This window comes from Gopherus flavomarginatus, chromosome 7 (assembly GCF_025201925.1).
Source record: "Gopherus flavomarginatus isolate rGopFla2 chromosome 7, rGopFla2.mat.asm, whole genome shotgun sequence".
NCBI lineage: Eukaryota > Metazoa > Chordata > Testudines > Testudinidae > Gopherus > Gopherus flavomarginatus.
Genome location: NC_066623.1, coordinates 23,490,525 through 23,507,614, shown reverse-complemented (window position 1 = coordinate 23,507,614; position 17,090 = coordinate 23,490,525).

Here is a 17,090-nt window from a genome sequence, read left to right as displayed (position 1 = left end):
CTGCTGCATACACAGGTCTGGCTGTGGTTTGCCGCCCCAGGCCAATGGGAGCTGCTGGAAGTGGTGGCCAGCACGTCCCTCGGCCCACACTGTTTCCCGCAGCTCCCATTGGCCTGGAGCAGCGAATCGCAACCAGTGGGAGCCACGATCAGCCAGATCTGCAGATGTGGCAGGTAAATAAATGGGCTCGGCCCATCAGGGGCTTTCCCTAAACAAGAGGCTGCCCAAGTTTGGGAAACACTGCCACAGAGCATCTCTTCCTCTTCTGCTGCTAAGAGTTGTGGGAAGGCGGAGAGAGTCGCAGGGCATCCTGGGTCCTGTCCCAATGCCCTGTGATGCATTGCTTTGCATCCCAGCAATCCCTGTGCTTCCGTCTGTATTTGGAATCATCTTTCAACGGTTTGTGCACTGTGCGCTCTGCCTCTTCTGTCTGCAGAAACGGATCCCAAACTGTTGACCAATATGCTGTTTACTCTCCCTAACACGCCACGAGTGGCAGTAGAGATATTCCTTAAACTACAAAAGCAAGAGGAGTTCAACATTGATCTCACCACACGTAGTAGCTACAACACGAGATTGCTTGTGGCATTCATGGAGGGGCTGACCATAATGGAATGCCACTTTGGGGGTTGGGAAATAAGCACCGAGTAGTGAGATCACATTGTCATGTACATCTGGGACTGAGACTGTGAGATGAGCTTGCCCCAGTCCTGTGGAGCAAGGACACGAGAATGAGAGCTGCCCTGTCATTGGAGAGCACGTGGCAATTGCACTGTGGAAGCTGGCTACTGCAGATTGGTCGCTAACCAGTTCAGAATGGGAAAGTTGACCTTTGGACTCGTGTTGATGGAAATGTGCAGGGCCATTAATCGCATCCTGCTCTGAAAGACGGTGACTCTGGGCAGTGTGTGTGACATTGTGGATGGCTTTGCACAAATGAACTTTCCTAACTGAGGAGGGGTGATAGATTGCACACATATTCCAATTCTGGCACCAGACCACCTAGCCATTTAGTACATTAATTGGAAGGGGTATTTCTCAATGGTTCTCCAGGCACTTGTGGATCACCGTGGGCATTTCAGAGACATTTAATGCAGGCCAGTCTGGAAAGGTGCATGATGCACGCATCTTTCAGAACACTGGCCTGTTCAGGAAGCTGCAAGCAGGGATTTCTTCCTGGACCAGAAGATCACTGTAGGGGAAGTCAAAATGCCCATTGTGATCCTGGGAGACCCTGCCTACCCCTTAATGCTCTAGCTTATGAAGCCATGCACCAGGCACCTTGACAGCAGCAAGGAGCAGTTCACCAATAGGCTGAGCAAGTGCAGAATGAAGGTTGACTGTGCTTTTGGCTATTTAAAGGCCCACTGACTCTGCTTATATGGGAGGCTGGACCTGGCTGATGACAATATTCCTATGCTTATAGCTGCATGCTCCATACTATTTGTGAAGGGAAGGGTGAAAACTTCACTGAGGACTGGACCACTGAGGCTCAGTGCCTGGAGGCTGAATTTGAACAGCCAGAGACCAGGGCCATTAAAGGGGTTCAGCATGGTTCCCTAAGGATCAGGGATGCCATGAGGCAGCAATATGAACTCTGAAAGCCACTAAAATTTGTTGCTATGCTCGAAAGTGCAGTGCTTGTAATGCTACGAGGTGACTATGATTGGCGCAGATGATGCACCCTGAAGGTTTAAGAAAATTGCCTGTTGCTTTGCAGGACTCTGTTTGCTTTCAATTAATGGAATAAAGACTGCTTTCAAACCAAACCAAATTATTTTATTAAAAAAAACAACAATCAGAGGAGAGAGACCAAAAAAAAAACAAAAACAACCCACCCCCCACACACACACACACACACACCAGAACTGTGGGGATGGGGGAAGGGAGGGTCCCAGGAGGAGATGGGGTCCTAGGACGGTTAAAGATTTGTTTATGTCCAGGTATCATATGCAACTTTGTCCTTTGGAGTACAGTGTAGTGGGTTCTGTACTTCAGCTGGGCTAAACAGAGGGTTTGAGTGCAGTGGGAGTCCACAGTGCTGGACTGTGAGAGGGGAGGAATGGAATGAGGCAGGTACAGACTGGAGCCAGGAGGTTGACAAGAGTGTGTTGGCAGTGTGTGGGGAGCACATGGGAAAGAGCTTTGCGACAGTGGTTGCAGGGAAGGGCAGGCGCAGAGCTGCTCGGTTTGCAGTGCTAGTAGTGCCTCCGTGTCCGCTTCGTGCTCCATAATGTTAAGAGCTGCTCGGTGGCTTCATTGTGGCGTGCTGTGTTGTTCTTTTGGTTCCTCTTCTCGCTGTCCCACCACTCCTTCAATTCTTCTTTTTCAGCTGCAGAGTGCATCATGACATCACGCAGAAAGTCCTCTTCATGGCCGCTTTCTGCACAGCTGTTCAGCTGGCAATAACAAAGAAGGAGGCTGGGATCCCCAGGTCATCTCTGTGAAGCCAAAATGCAACATTTTACAGAAGCAGTATTGTTTGCAACACAGATTCGGTGATTTAAAACACAGCCACTATTCACACACCTGTCACTAACTGGCTTACCCCAGGCAAGCACATGTGAGTCACAAGACCCCCAAAATGGTGAGTAACTGCAGGGGCAGGGGAAATCAGTGTTCCAGGACAATACTGTACACTGGGCACATGGCTTTTGGGGAGAGCCAGCACTGTAAGGGGTCGGGGGGGCTTATCATTCCTGTCCCCACATTCTCCAGAGCTGTGTTCGTTCTGGAAGATATCTCGCTGTTGAGGATGAGCAGGGAATCAAGGGAGGGTCTTCTCTAGACTGCATCTTCTGCTCAGGCCCTTATGCGGCTCACCTGTGTGCAGCATTGGTGTCCCCCCTGCCCAGTGATGGCAGAGTGGTGCAGCAAAGTTACCTTTAACAGGGCAAGAAACAAAGCAGCTTTGCCAGAGAACCTGCAGCAGCAGATTGTCATGGAGATACTAGGCAGATTCCCATGAAGTGAGGGAGTCACTCAACACCCTGTTCTTCCACTCAGACTAGGCATGTGGTAGTATGCGCATCATACAGACACAAGCCTGCTTTCTGCAACCCTCCTGCCCACAACATCTTGCTTCAGCAATTCCCCAAAATCAAAGCCACTTACCGGGGCCTCCTCTCCTGTTTGTGCTTTGCCAACATCTGTGACTGGTTAGCCGCCTCCAAGGTAGAGAAGAGCTCCTGGCTGCATGCATCTCTGACCTCCGAGTCATCCTTTGCCTCTGGTTCGCAATTCCCCTCCCCATCCTCATCCGAGATTTCCTCTTCCTGGCTAAGTCAATTCTCAACTGGCTTGCAAGCAACCAAAGTAGCCACAGTGACCTTCACACTGGAGGTGGGGTCACCACGGAGTATTGCGTCCAGCTCTTTGTAGAACCGGTAGCTTGTGGGTGAGGCACCGGAGCGGCAGTTTGCCTCCTGTGCCTTGTGATAGGTGTCCTGCAGCTCCTTCACTTTGACCCTGCACTGCAGTGTGTCCTGGTCATGGCCCCTTTCGGTCATGCGTTGTGCAATCTGTCCATAGGTATCATAATTCCTATGCTGGAGTGCAGTTGAGACTGGACAGCCTCCTCTCCCCAAATGCTGATGAGGTCCAGCAGCTTGGCACTGCTCCAAGCGGGGGACTACCTGGTACATGGAGCAGGCATGGTCACCTGGAAAGATGTGCTGAGACCATTAAATGTGTCACCGAGCAAACAGGAAGGGGACTTTGAAAATTCCCAAGGAATTTATGGGGTGGGGCTCACAATTGGTCACCTGTAGGCAGGGCAATAGAGTTCAAACCGATGACTAGAGAGACAAGAATAGGCATTGAGACACACCTCCCAGAGGTCATTTGCAGCACTGTAATTGACCAGGGTGTCTACACTGGCACCACAGCGCTGTATCCCCAGTGCAGAAAGCTGTACGCCTCTCATTGGGGTGGTTTTTTTTACAGCGCTGCAACTGCGCACTTTCTGCGCACTAAGCAGCTTGGCAATGTGCGCACCTGGGGAGTTTCTGCACAGTAAAGCAGCTTTCTGCAGTGTAACTTGCCCATGTAGACAAGGCCTATGAGTGATGCTTTATATGTTATTTAACACTCACCAGGTTTCAGTACTACTCTGTTAGTGCACCATCAGTGTAAATTATTTAACACTTGACAGCTTAGCACAGGCAGTAGAGCAACCTAAGAATCCTGACTACAGAACCTTTTGTATCAGTTATCTGCCTGCGTGCAATCCCTCAGTCCAGTCATTGCTAAAAGCTGAGCTTGGCCCTCCAACTCAAGTCTGCTGCAAGAGGCTCCCCCAGTGCTCCACTGCCCCAAGACTCCTCACTCCACTGCCCTAGGATCCACTCTCCAGCATCAAGCCTCTCGTTTCCAGCTCTTCCTTCCTTCTGCCCAGGAGCCTCTACACAAGCTCTCCTACAGGCATGTCTACACTACAGACTTACTATGGTGTCATGGTGGTTCATGTCCACACTACCCTCCTTCTGTCAGTAGTGCGTGTCCTCACCAGGAGCACTTCCACTGACTTGAGAGGCAGTGTAGGGGGCTGAAAACCCAGGCTCAGCTACATGTGCAGTTTCCTGCTGGCAGTAGCGACTCGGGGGAGGGGCACAAAGGGTCAAGTGCCAACAGCCAGCCTTGGCACAGTGGCGTTGAAATATTTTTAATAGTGGGGGTGCTGAAAACCAGCCCCCTGTTACCCCTGTCCACTTCTCCCTCCCCTGTCCCCCAAGAGCTGAGGCTGGTAGCCAGGAGCCTGGTATGCAGGGCCAGCAGCAGGGGTGTGCTACAGCAGCCCCCGCACTCTTAGTTCCCATACCTATGCCCAGACAGGGAGAGGAAAGGCCAAGGCAAGAGACTCTCCTCTTCCAGACATTCTGCCTGGGGCGCTGCCCGGTGCAGCGCAGCAGCTGACTGGGAGAGCGAGCGAGCATCTGGCTACAGAAGCAGCAGGCTGCCCCCTGCCCAGGCTCCAGCTTCTGAGGACAGGAGCCGATTCCGAGCATGCCAAGGAGCACAGGGGGACTCTGACTTGCTCAACCACTGTCTTGGAAGCCAAGCCCAGGTGGAAGGCAGCCTGCTGCTGCTGCTGCCAAGCACTTTCCTGGGCAGCTGCTGTGCTGCACCAGGCATGGGGGAGTGGCTCCAGGACCGGGCTGCTGGGAAGAGCAGCCAAACATGCCAGGGGGAGCTGGTGCAGTGGGAGGACAGAGCCCCCCCCCCAGGTAAAGTGGAATGAGGAGGGGACAGAGTGCACAGGGGCCCCAGGCTGGGCACAGGGCAGGGAGGAGTCACATGTCCTCCCCTTTAGCTGGTGCCCCCCTTAGTGTCCTTCCCACAAGTTGCTGACCCTTAGTGGGGAGCCAGTGGGGGGGAGCCCAATTAGTGGGGAGCCAGTGGAGGGGGAGCCCAATTCCGAGTAGGGAGGCCAGTGGCCCAGCTCAGAGTAGGGAGCTCAGGGGCAACCAGGCTCCAGCTCCAGTGTGACAGCCCAAACTGTGAACAGCTTACCTGTCAATTTCACGGCTGCCTGCTGGAACCGTGAAATTGACAAGAATGATAGCCAATAGCCAACGTAAGTAACTTGCCATGTCTACATGGATACTGCATCACTAATTACACCAACATAAGCCCTACATCTCTTGCGTAGGTGGAGCTATTATGTGGATGTACAGCACATACATCAGCAGGAGTAAGGCTGTAGTGTAGACACTGATATAATTAGGTTGACTTATGTCTTATGTCAACCTAACTCTGTAGCGTAGACCAGGCCTCAGATGGGTTCCCCAGCTCTGGAAAGTTGCTGGAGAGCTCTGGCTTCAGCTTCTGTTCTTCTCAATAGCTCTCTAAACATGCCAGTTCTCCTTCTCTCTAGTCGCTCTATCCTGCTTCTGCTGTTTTCTGTCTCTCTGTGCCCATGTCTACACTACAGCCTTTGGTCAATGCAAGTTTTGTCAGTGCACAGCTGCCAGAATGTGACTTTCTCTGGGGTGCATGCATAGTTGGCTGCTTGCATCAGTGCTCAGCATACTCACCAGGAGAGCTTGCATCAGTGCAAAGTGTGGTGCAGGTATTCCAGGGTGCCACACACTGCCACCTGGTACAGTGCCTTAAAGGAGATTCTAGCAATAGAAATGACAAGTCATGCAGTGTCTACGCATGAACTGTATTAACCTCAGTAGGTTGACCATGTCTCCAGGCCATTCGGGGAGGTAATTTTATTTCCCCGTTGTAATGGCTGGCTCAAATGCCCCCGAGACAGATTTGGGTGTAGGCACATGAACAAATAGGGCAATGCAAGTCTCCTTGCATCAACTCAAGTTTGTAAGTTTGACCAGGTCAGTCTCTTTTCTTCTCAGGCAGCTTTCAGACACCTTTTCTGTCTCTTTTGCTAGTGCCCAGCAGCCCTCTCAAGTTCAGCTGAGAGGTAGTTAATCACAAGTCCACCAGCCTCAGCCCTGACACTACCAGGACAATGTTAATTCATTTCAGTCACTCCCAATCTAGAGAGATTTCAAATCCTACCCAGAGCTCCCTACCAGACTCCTAAACCTTGTAGCATTCCTCCCCGGCAAGTTATTAGCTAATTATCTCATCCACCCCACTGCAAAGAGTTTGCACAAGGCCTATACACCACAAATTCTGTCTACAGTCCCAAAGTAAGAGTGAGGACTGCATTCCCCGTGCTAATCCACTACTTCACAGTACTCCAGCAGTGTCAAGAAGATACATAACTAGCCCTCAGTCTAAGTCCAGACACCTTATGAGCCATATAAACATGGAAGTCAAGCTGCTCTACTTCTGGAAAGTGAGACTCTGCCATAAAATGGTGCAGAAAATAACCATGTCAGATAGAACAGATGAGAAGGTTTCTCCTGCCTCTGGGCATAGCAAGGATCATTTGAAAAGCACTGCCTCATTCCCTGTGAAGTAGAGTCATGGCAGGACAATTGTACAGGGCCGCCCAGAAGATTCAGGGGGCCTGGGGCAAAGCAATTTCAGGGGCCCCTTCCATAAAAAAAAGTTGCAATACTATAGAATACTATATTCTCGTGGAGGCCCCTGCGGGGCCCAGGACCTGGGGCAAATTGCCCCACTTGTCCACCACTCTCGGCGGCCCTGCAATTGTAAAGAGCTATTTGAATTCATAGGTTTCCATTTTGAGTTCATCTCAACACACAGTGAACTTGGTCACATCATGCTGTTTCATTTAGTTTAATCTGACACAGAAAGTGTCTGTGAAAGCTGAATGAATAGTTCATCATGAATCATTCCTAGGTGAAATTCATCTCAATCTTCGCAGAATGTTCACCAACAGACTGCAATTTCTTCAAATATGTATTTGTGATTAAAATGAAATATCAGCGAATAATTTTAATTCATTTACTCCTTGGCTCAAGATCTGAAATGTGAAATTCAAGCCGTCACTCAGCTGTGATTGGTCAGATAAGCCCATGGTATCCCCCACCTCACCCACCCACAAACTGGATGAGTTTAATTCTAAGGCCATGTGTACCCTAGCACTTATGTCAGCCAAACTTTTGTCACTCCGGGATGGGGAAAAACAAAAAAAGACCCCTGAGCAACATCCACTTATGATGGCATAAGTGGAAGTGTGCACAGTACTACGTTGGCAGGAGAGCTTCTCCCACCGACATAGCTACCGCAGCTCGATGGGAGAGGTTTGATTATGTTGATGGGAGAGCTCTCTCCTACTGGCACAGAGCGGCTACACGAGAGATCTTACAGCAGCGCTGCTGCATCGGTACAGTGGTGTCTCTGTAAGCTCTCTAGTGCTATGTCTACACTGCGCACCTTACAGTGGCACAACTGTGCTGCTACAGCCAGGCTGCTGTAAAGCATGCAGTGTAGCCACTCTTGTTGACAAAATAAAACCACCCCCAGCAAGGGGCAGTAGCTTTGTCAATGGGAGAGTATCTCCCACTGACATAGTGCTGTCCACGCCGGCGCTTTTTGTTGGTAAAACTTTTGTCGATCAGGGATGTGTTTTTTTCAATGCTCCTGACCGACAAAAGTTTTACTGACAACAGCGCAGAGTAGATATAGCCTTAGAATCAGGTTTCTGATGCAAGTGTCCAGGGAAAGCAAAATCACTTTCTATAAGTATTTGTGCTAGTAAGACTCATACGTCCAAACTGATTTTTATGTTCTAGTTGTTTTGCAGTATTCTGCCAGTTCTATTAAGATAGATTTTTTTGTGCCAAATATTAAGTATGCTCATTCAATGAGGAATCTGAAGCCTAACTAGTGTCTTTTCTTGATGATTGCACTTAGCTGTCATAGAGTGCTTTGCATCCACAGCGTTTTACCAAGGTCAGTAATGTTCTCCTTTTACACATGGTGGTGAAGTGATTTGCCCAAGGCCACCCAGAAGGCTAGTTGCAGAGCCAGGAATAAAGTCCCAGTCCAGTACTCTATTCTCAAGGCATGAGCATTCTCTCCACCTCTGCTTTCTCTGCTGCTTTCAGTGCATTTTGAGTACAAGTTTTCCTGTAATACCTTTGCAAAGCAATGTGTATATCAGGAATCTAACACACTGACTTTAAATAAAGCGTTGTTTCAATGGTAAAAATATGATTTGTCAGTCAACTTCAGTAAAAAAATTGAAGGTCTGAGGAGAAGCATTTACAGGAAAGAACAAGGAAGTTGGGATCTGGGAAAGCAAGATCAGGAGACTAGTGTGGATGCAGCCTGTATTTCTCAGAGTGGGAACTGTAGGAAGCGTCAGAATAACTTTGGAAAAGTTTTGCTGTAAGGGCACCATATAAATGCTGGCTTTGTCTATGCTCTCAGTTGCACTGGTTAAACTAGAATTTTTTTTTTTTAATTATTTAGTTAAATTTGTTGAAGATAGTAGTGCCCACACTCACTCAATTTACACCTGGTTTATACTGACTTGCATACCATGATTCTGTTTCTAGACATCACTGCAATACACATTAATAAAATCCAGGTTTAAATCCATTTATACGTGTCCACACAGGGTTTTGCACCAATTTAACCAAGTTGATTTAAAGTTAAACTAGTACAACTTCAAATATAAAAAATGCCTTTGTTTAACCCAAACTATTCATATTGTATTGTTACTTAGAACGCACACAAAAAGTTGACTCTTTCACTTAAGCACTCTGATGGAAAATATAATCCCATAACTGCAGTACATGTATTGTATCAAAAACCTGAACCAAAATACTATGTGTGATGTTGTTTGACTGGCTAAACTACTATCATATGGAAATGAACTGCTGCGTTTGCTCAATATTTGAAAGGAAATTCTCTGTTATTTTACCCAAGCGCCCCTTGTCTTTTTCAAGAAAGCAGCTGTAGCATTTAAGACGAGGCAATGGCATGAACTAGTATCAAGCACACAATGGCTCTAATTTGTGAACACTGAAACATCAGACAATATTTAAAGCCAAGTTTTATGCTCCTCTATTTCAACAGTAATTTAACTCATATTATGGAGCTGAGAATCACCTTGATGATCTTTTAACAAGTACAAAGAATCCTACATTAATAAGAACAGTTGTTTCCTTGTCTGTTGCCTACTTTGCTGAAATTAATTTTGCAGGGACGGTCTTGCTGTGCATCACATTTCATTCCATTCCAAATGCAATGAGTGAAACACATTGATTATGGAATAGACTTTGAAAGAGATTAAGGTGCTGCTCAGCACCGACTAGAACAATGCCTAATCCATAGGTGGCCCACAGCCCATTGGAATTGTCAGCCCCAAGCTAAGCAGCTCTATGCCACCTAAACTCCCTAAGATATGGAAATAGTTGAGCACCTAAAAAACAGATGTTCAGAAATTGGCCAGCTGGGTAGGGAGCTACCTAAACTAGCCAAGAGCAATGCCAAGAAGAGAGGAGAGGCTAGGGACTTAGGCAACTAAGCAGCTGGCCTGGTGTGCCTGTTGATGGGCCAGAGGGAGGAGTGCCTCTCGCCACCCAGGAGCTTCAGCTGCAAAACACTTTCTAGAATTAGGTACCTGAGCCACATCAGCTGCCTACTCCTGCTCAGTACTTCTCTCACGCTTGCCCACTCCTGTTGCCTCTGATTGTTGTGTGTGTAGGTGATGTGCTGCTTCTCCACATACTGGAAACTTGTGTCCAGCTCTCCTGTTTTGGGGTCTGCCTGGCGTAAGATTTTAAGTGTGCTCAGAACATGCCTGTGGGACTAGGCTCACTGGCAAGCTAGCTTCACCTAATTTAAAACTCCCACTTAAGGGCCTCCAGGGCATTGACTTGAACTAGGACTCTAAGTAGCTTGTGAGTGGGGGGGTGAGGGGTTTGATAGTGTGTGGGTTGTTCTGCCAACCAGCAGAAATGCCGGCATCTCAGGGGGCAGGAGACTCCTGAGCTGCAGCTTGGAAAGTGTCAGAGGTTGCCTATGTGGTAGGCTTGGCACCTGTCCAGGCACCTAAATCCCTTCAGTTGCCCCTATGGTGATGGGGGGAGGACGAGTATTTTGGACCAAAAATTACAAACATTTTATGAACAGTTTTTATCTTTTAGACCCTTCTAGTCATTTACCTTTACTGCTATATAAACTTGGATTTTAAAGGTAGTAGAATGGCATTGATGTAAATATTAGACACGCCATAGATACAGTGATGAAGTAAAATAGGTCAATTGATACTTTAATAGTTCTCACATGTGTACCACTAGGGCAGGACTAATAGCTCAGGTACTGATTCAACATGGCACTTAATGTGCTGAATTTTAAGCCAGTGACAATAGAACTACTCAGATGCTTCATTTTAGGCAAGTGTTGTAGTATTTTGGTACTCATTTAGCAGAGTGCTTAGAGAGACTGAAAAGAAAATAGGGGGAGTTTCTGATGGGTAGTTAGCAGCCAACTCTCAGTTGAGCTTTAATATGCCATTAACAGTCAACTTCACTGAACATTAGTAGGATTCCTTGTTTTGTCTTTTTTTGTAGAGCAAGTTAATAAATGAAGCAGTCAAAGCATGCTCAACTTGTAGCACAAGAACAACTGGGGCCTTTGTCTTGACCAGTTCTGTTTAAAACTTCTCCACTGAAACATCTTGTAAAAAAAAAAAAACAAAAATGCTTTTCAACCAAAATGAATATTCATGAGAGTTTTCATTCTGGTTGAAAGTTTCTGCATGTCAAACTGGAAACTGAAAATTTTTCAATACAGTGTTTTGTTTTCAAAAATTAAGTTTTTATGGAAAGCTCATTTGTTAACTTAGGAAAAAAAACCAACCAACCAACCACACCTTATTTTTCCAGTGGAAAAGCCAAAACATTGACAGGAAATCAAAGAGGGTGGTGTATATTTCCTATGAAAAACTGGAGTTTTCCCTGCCAGCCCTCACTGAAAGAATGGAAGCCCAGTTCCTCAAGTGTAAGAATTCACAGCCTCGCCTATTAGAATTCCTACTTGGAAATAACATTTTTTCATATGGTTTTGATTGGGAACTAGATTTGGGAATAAACTAATGGGTGCATTGATTTATTGGTTGCAGGAACTACTGGTCTTCCTCCTAGCCAGTAGAGTAGAAAGCTAATAAAGTTGAAGGATTATAATGTAGTCAATTGCAATTTCTACTAGTGTGTAAATAAAATCACAGCTCCCTAGTTGTGGGGTCTGAGGAATAGATCCCAGCTGCCTGAATATCGAACTCTAGGTCCTATGGATAGAACCCCATTCCCTTGGACAGGGAACATTGCACTAGGGCTATAAACCCAGCCCTCAACTGTGGTTGCCATCTGTATGACGTATAGTGTTGTTGTAGCTGTATTGGTCACAAGATCAGAGAGACAAAAAGGGACCAACTTCTGTTGGTAAGAGAGTGTCTGTTACAGCTGTCCCCCTGCTGCATTCCTTTTCCCCCCCTCCTTTCTGTTTGTCCTGTGTAGCCACCCCTCCCAGCCATTGTGCTAACTAAAATCACAGCCCTATTCATAGCAATGGCTTGTACAGACTAACTGGAGCCATTGCTCTGCCTAGGGAGGGGGCTTCTTGCTTCTTTATTTGGCTCCTTTGTTCAGACCCTGGTTCGGTTTGGGGGGTGCTGCCCAGAAAGCAAGACCTGAAGTGGCCAACTAATTAAGCATAAAAGTCATACCTGTGGCTCAGAACATGTCCAGGCATGCCTATGCTTACCTGCCGCCTTTCTCTGCCTTCTCTCCTCTCCTGTATCAAGAGGAGCCAATCAAAAGTACTGGTGGGAAACTGCCTGAGTTTGCCTTTAAAGCTGGACATTTTCTGATCAGACCTTGGAGAAGGTCCTTGCTTTGCCACCTGGTCTGATCAGCTAGGGGTCTTTGGGGGGCCCTCTCCCTGCTCTCATTTGTTTTTCTGCATACCCCCATTTTTAAACTCCCCTCCCATGAACAACGAATTTGTGCCTGGAGATCTCTCAATTATTGTGAGCGAATCGAGTCCTCTCTCCATCCTCTGATGCTACTGCTGTTCCTGCCTCTGTGCTTGCTGCTGTCCTGGGGATTGGTAAGAACTCCCTCTTGCAGACTCCCCCTGTCCTAGCTGCTGGCCTTGTTTCCCCAGCAGACAGACCCAAGCTAACTCCTTGGTCTGTATCTGTAATCTGTTTCTTGCTCCGCAGAGCCTTTGCTGCTAAAAATAAGCCTGTGCCGCTGCTAAGCTGTGACTTCCTGGACTGTATCCTGGGCCGCCGGCTTGCAGCCGCCCCACTGCTGCAGCCGCCGCCCTCCCCGGGGGCTGTACCCTGGACACACACCACTCTGCCCTCTGGAACTGCTCCCCCTCCCAATCAAAGAATCGGCATAGTGTAAGGTGCACCTATTAGAATCAGGTTCTTAGTCTAGATAAGTCATAATTTCATTTTGCATAGCTGTGGTTAAGTTAGGTTTAAAGAATTGTTTGTATTGTGCTCTGTAAGTTAGGTTTAAAAAAGAATTGTTGCATTGTGTTCTGTTACTTGCTAATTTGTGTAGTCTTGGTTAAGTTAGATCATAAATAAGATTGATGTGTTCTGTATAATTGTGGTTAAGTCTGTCTTCCCGCTGCCCTAACCCCCACCCCCCCAAGCTTGCCCGTGTCTCCCCCCTGAGCTCCCCAGTCACTCATTGCAGTCTCTCTGCTGTTTAAAATTGCAGCCTGTCTGCTCTTTGTGTCTCCCTCAGGGCTTGTCTACATCACAAAGTTGCAGCGCTGGTGAGGGGGTTACAGCGCTGCAACTTAGGAGGTGTACACATCTGCAGGGCATCACCAGCGCTGCAACTCCCTGTTTGCAGCGCTGGCCGTACTCCCGTTTTGTCTCGGGTGTAGAGGATCCAGCGCTGGTGATCCAGCGCTGGTAATCAAGTGTAGACACTTACCAGCGCTTTTCTTGACCTCCGTGGAATAAGCAGGTATCCCAGCATACCTGAGGAAGCCTCTCCTTCAGGCAGGTCTCTTTCCCTGCGGTTTGCAGGGGGGTCCGGGAAACGCGAGAGCAAACCGCGGGGAAGCTGGTCTCCTTCCCCGGTTTGCTCTCACGTTCCCCGAACCCCCCGTGCAAGCATGTCTCCTTCCCTGCGGTTTGCTCTCGCGTTCCCCGAACCCCCGTGCAAGCAGGTCTCCTTCCCTGCGGTTTGCAGGGGGGTTCGGGGAACGCGAGAGCAAACTGCGGGGAAGCTGGTCTCCTTCCCCGGTTTGCTCTCACGTTCCCCGAACCCCCGTGCAAGCAGGTCTCTTTCCCTGCGGTTTGCAGGGGGGTTCGGGGAATGCGAGAGCAAACCGCGGGGAAGCTGGTCTCCTTCCCTGGTTTGCTCTCGCGTTCCCCGAACCCCCCGTGCAAGCAGGTCTCCTTCCCTGCGGTTTGCTCTCGCGTTCCCCGAACCCCCGTGCAAGCAGGTCTCCTTCCCTGCGGTTTGCAGGGGGGTTCGGGGAACGCGAGAGCAAACCGTGGGGAAGCTGGTCTCCTTCCCCGGTTTGCTCTCGCGTTCCCCGAACCCCCCTTGAAGCCGCCCAACAGCGCTGCAGTGTGGCCACATCTAACACCACTTGCAGCGCTGGTTGCTGTAAGTGTGGCCACTCTGCAGCGCTGGCCCTATACAGCTGTAACAACCAGCGCTGCAAAATTGTAGATGTAGACATACCCTGAGTTTAAATCTCCCTCCGCAGTGCCTCTGCCTTTGGTTTCTGCTCCACCACGTGCTCCTCTTCCCCCAACCTCATTCCTCTACCACTGCCTTTCTCTTTCTCTCTCTCTCTTTTAATCCCTTCCCCCATGTGTTCACCTCACTCCTACTGCTGCCAAACCTCAATTGTATTACTGAAGTCTAGCATAAAATCCCATTGGATACCTTTTTTCTCTCTGACACACCTCACATTTTACATTCACACCACTGTGACACATTTTTACCTAGAGTTGTTGGTTATTTTACACATTTTACCCATAACTGTTAGTTGGTTATATGCTGCTGTGACACACCCTTTACATAGAAATTGTTAGCTACCTGTTACATTTATACTTCAGTGTTAATTGGTTACCAACTGTATTGTACCCCACTATTGAAACCCCCTATACTATTTACTAAAAGAAACCCCTCCCCAATTGTCTACCTTAACAAACCCCATACCCCTCACTATTGAATTTTCCCTGTTTTTGCATTTTCTTAATAAAGTTTATTTTGCACCCCACCAGTGCAGTAGTTGTCCCCCAAGATCCCCTACCTACTGGCAAGGTCAGAGAGAAGCTCTGGCTCTTCTTCAGGTCAGCTCTGTGTAAGAGCTGTGCTTCCATTCAAAAGCTTGTCTATCTCACCAACAGAAGTAGGTCCAATAAGAGATATTACCTCACTCACCATGTCTCTCTTAAATGTGGAGCAATCCCACCTCTCCAAGCTCAAAGAGAACCAAAATCCTTATGTTATTGCTCTATTAGCACTGAAGGTGCCCACATGTAATTAGGACCCCAGTATGTTTGGCATGATAAAAAAAACCAAAAAACTGTATCATACCACCCACCTCATATTTAACAATTTTCATCAGGAGATTTCAAAGCACATTATAATGAAGCCAAGTGTAACTATTCCTATTTTATAGATGGAAAAACACAAGTCCAGGCTGAAGATAGAGATTTTCCCTTACAAGCTCTCTATCTCTATCCTGCAGCCTATGGAAAACTTCCCCAAGTTGGGAACCATAATTCAAAGCTCACCACTTCTGTTGATATTTTTCATATACTTCATAACCCTTATTATTGAGCAAGACTTCTTGGTCAGGGATTCCTCTTTTGCAGAGGAGTCACTGATCAACAAGAGCACCCCTTCATGGCCAGGTGTAGCATGTCTTCAGCTCTAGCACCCTCTATCAACAGCCACTCAAAGCATACAGTTTGTTCCTTCTCACCACCCCTACTAGGTCACTTGTATTCCCACCCCTTCCAGATAAATTAAAAAATAAATCAACTGCTAAACATTTTATGCCAGGTCTTCAACCACATTCTGCATCAGGAGAGCTTTCCATCCCTTTCCCTGGGGGCAGGTAGGGGAACCCAGGCCCTCCCACTCTGTGTTTCAGCCCAGGGACCATGCTAAGGTCTGCTCCCTCAGATGTACTGCTATCTCCTTTGGCTTCTTACCTTCACACACCTCCAGGCTCCTCTCAAAAAGCATCTCATTCCAGTACTTATTCTTAGAGGTTCCAGGTACTTACACTATTTCCTCCCAAACTGTACCCAGTGCCAAATCCTTCTCAGGTTACCTAATACTAACTTACCTCTGGCTGAGCTGCAACCTTTTATCCCAACCTTGCAGCTTGTTAGTCAAATAATTAGCCACAGTTGGAAAAATAGTTGCTCTGAGTCAATCCATTAAGTAGCTGTTGCAGTACAGGATCTATACAACCCATTATACTCCCCTCTTAAACAATTTCTAGTCTCTCCACTTTCAGATAAGGCCCAGATCCTCAAAGGTATTTAGACACATAACTCTCATTTATTTCAGTGGGAACTAGGCACCTAAACACTTCTGAGGATCTAGATCAAGGTAACATCAGATAGAGTTGGGGTTAGAACCTAGATCCATAGCTAAGTCCTAGCCACGCTTCTCCAGAAAGAAGCTATAGGGTGGTTATCTGGTCTTTGACCACCACTCTCATCCTATGCTACCTTCCCTGAACCAGAAATGGCAACTAGGAATCATGACACCCAACATTCTACTCTTATCTAGCACAGCAGCTCCCAAACTATATTGTTTCATGTACCATCTTCTTCAAAAATTGTTGTGAAGTGAATTGATGAAATATCAAGCTCACATACCATAGCACAGTTTAGGAATGCTTGGTCTAGCAAACAGTTCTCTAACACACTGAAAAAGGATGACACAACAACTATATCAGTTGACCCCTAGAGTGGCTAATAACCTACTTCTGCTGTCAGTTGCTCATTTAGCTTAATTAGTAGGTGTCTATGCTGTGATTTTGAAGGTCCTGGGTTTAAACCAAACTGATGAATCATGTGAGAAAAATAATAGTTAATCATATAATTAAAGACCTATTGAGAAGGAAAATGATGAATTAAGGCTGACATATGTAACATTAATTCTAATATCTCCATTTTGAGTGCTTGACATTGCAACCTTCATATTCTGTTAACATAGATAGATACATAGATACTGGGCTTTTTTTTTTTTTTTTTTTTTAAATCTATATCTATGCTTCCCTCTTAAATTAACATTTATGCTTCAGGACAGTGCTAATGCACTGCAGAGCTCTTAACCTGGAGGTTACAGGTTTAAACCCAGCCCCGGTCAGCAGGGACTAAAATATGTTCTAATCTAATGGATATTTAGTGGCCCTTATATGAGCTGAATCTGAAGGATCTCAGTTCCAGTTCTCACATCACAAACTGACCACTATGCTTTGCACTAATCAGCAGTGTGACCCATGAACTTTTTGGTACCAACTGGGAGAGGGGATGAATAGAGTTTTACAGGGATCTTCTGAGTTGTATATATTCATAATATTTCACTAAAGGGTGACGTGGGAGATCTCTACCAAGAGCCAGTAGACCATTAGTGGTCATAATCACTGGGAAATGTATGGATGGGTAGTACCTAATGCAGTGGTGG